At 42.0% G+C, this 2,500-nt stretch overlaps 1 pseudogene; it reads right to left on the bottom strand.

Annotated features, from left to right (window-relative positions):
• Nucleotides 1-2,500, bottom strand: part of LOC138018810 (membrane-associated tyrosine- and threonine-specific cdc2-inhibitory kinase-like) — a 15,076-nt pseudogene that overhangs the window by 3,815 nt on the left and 8,761 nt on the right.

The following is a 2,500-nucleotide window of genomic DNA, read 5'->3' as shown; positions in this document are numbered from 1 at the left end:
GATTTGCTTACGATGGAGACATGAGAGCCTCCAGAGGACTTAAACGGTTAACCGCTCAGTTGAAGTCAACAAAGGCAACGCTGTTGTCAACACGTGGAGAATTACGAGCAGCCCTACAATCCCTACAAATACAGGAAGTCAACACAAGAAAGTTTTGGCGGAAATCATAATGCTAAAAGAAAGGGAGCATGCTAAGGAAGAGGCAAGGGAAGCTTGGAAGAAGTTAGCAAAGATGGAAGCCGCACTGATTTTCAGGCGTTTGTGGACCAGTTCAAAGCCTCTGACTGGAGCAAGGAATAAAAACAGAATCAGATTATTTTAAGCATTAATGATCGTGCACGCCTTATTAAGTCTCAGCTCACACTGACCGACAAAAGTTCTTACAGCGGCATGCTCAAGGCACTCCGTAAAAAAAAAATGGAATGTGTAGATGAGAGAGGAAACCTATAAGACCCCAATTGGTGGCCCTTTATTATGGTCCAGTAGTCACCTCAAGATTGAACAAGACAAAGACACAAATCTCATTTTAGCAATACAGTGGTTGACAGAATGGAAGAGACCCCATTATGAAGGGGTTAAACTCCCCAAGGAGTTTAACGGATCCGTTTCGACACGCACCACAAGAAATTCACAGAAACTTCAGATTCCCTTCCTAAAGTCTGCAACTGGACAGAGATCCTTTTACTACAGGACTGTAAAGATTTGGAATGCGCTGGATCCCTTGCTTAAATTAAGTAGAACATGACAAGAATTTAAACGGAAATTAAAGAGCATTTTATTAAAAGACTTCATGGACAGTACTACGTAACCTAATTATGATTACATTGATTACATTGCTTTTGTAGATAGTAAATAATTTTAATTTTACTTTATTTTTATCCCTTAGCATGTATTCTCTGAAAAGCCTTTTTGGGACGAGAATAAAGATTGTATGTATGTATGTATGTATGTATGTATGTATGTATGTATGTATGTATGTATGTATGTATGTATGTATGTATGTATGTATGTATGTATGTATGTATGTATGTATGTATGAAGCGACAGGTAGTGAGAGTCATCAGCTGTTTATCCCCCAGCATTTGAAAGGTTATTTGTTGCACAAGTTGCATGATAACTGTGGGCACCTGTCTATACGTAAGACAATAGACATGGCAAGGAAGCCTTTTTACTCGTTTGGCCACACAGAGGACATTGCACTGTACTGCAGTACAAGTTTGCCACACATGTGGTTCTAGAAATGCATAGAAAAGAACATGAAATTCAATGTCAATCTCAGACATTAGAAGGATGTCTACGATGCACATTGTAGAGGGGATGGTAGGCCGTACAACGTTGGTGACCTAGTGTGGATAGAGGAGAAAGCTGTTCCCGCGTGGATGTGCGGGAAGTTCCACTGTCTCTGGTCAGGCCCTTGGAAGGAGCTGAAGGTCAAATCAGATATCACCTATAGAATACGTTTTGAAGGTGTTACCTCAGCCAAGGTAAGACGGAAAACTTCAATCACCTCAAACCGTACTGTGTCAGATCTGCGCAGCTTTAACCTACAAACAGCAGCATTGAGGGGGTTGCCAGTCAGCATGCTTGTTCTGAAATTTTGGATGGTTCAGGTGGTTCGCTAGGGGATGTTACAGATGAATCAGTAGGGAACAATGCTTGAGCTGCCGATCTCCTTCCTGACGAATCTGCTTACGTTGAGAACCCAGGGACTACTGGCCATTATGTTTCAGACCCCTGTGAAGCCACTCAAGAAGATTGTGCCACTGAAGACCAGGACCACTCAAGACCTCCTTCCGCAGAGGAGTCTTCTTTTACTTGGGTCCCTCTTCCACAGTGGATGAGATGTTCGGCCTCGATTCAACGACGCAAAGCCTGGACAGGGCACTTCCTCTTAGGCCAGGACTTTGAGACTGCCTTTCCTCCACTAGGGAGGGGCGTATGTAATGTTTTATGACTTTATAATAGGGCCGGTCCAGTCCCCGCACGAACAGGAAAGCATGTTGTTGTTGTGACGGGAATGGGCCATTTCCGAGTTGATGTTTGCCTCGGTTTCAAATTGAGTCTTGGTGCTCAACTATTGAAAGGGAAATGTGTTTGATTTGCATACAAATACGCACCTCTTTTCCGTTTGAATGGTTCTGCACCAGGACTCGCTTTGAAACTGAGGCATGCAGCAACTCGGAATGGGCTATCCACCAAGAAAGGAAGTTCGCCATTACCGTGTTAAGAGAAGATATTATTTTAATAAAAGAATGTTGTTACAAAGTAAATAATATCACAATTATCATACTTAAGCAGTATTTAAAGAATTACATGTATTGTTATGATCAGTGCCAAGCTGGGTAATTCAAGCACCTTTTCTGAGGTAGAGGGTCCATCATCCATGAAATCAGTCTTTTCAGGTCTGAAGAAAAACCTATTGAGACCAAGTCAAACAAATAAGTACTTGAGAGAGAAAGGGGGCAAAATGTAACCTGTAAAAATGAATCAGCATTCATAA

This window comes from Montipora capricornis, chromosome 10 (assembly GCF_036669925.1).
Source record: "Montipora capricornis isolate CH-2021 chromosome 10, ASM3666992v2, whole genome shotgun sequence".
Taxonomy (NCBI): Eukaryota; Metazoa; Cnidaria; class Anthozoa; order Scleractinia; family Acroporidae; genus Montipora; species Montipora capricornis.
This window is presented reverse-complemented; position numbering and strand designations above follow the sequence as displayed.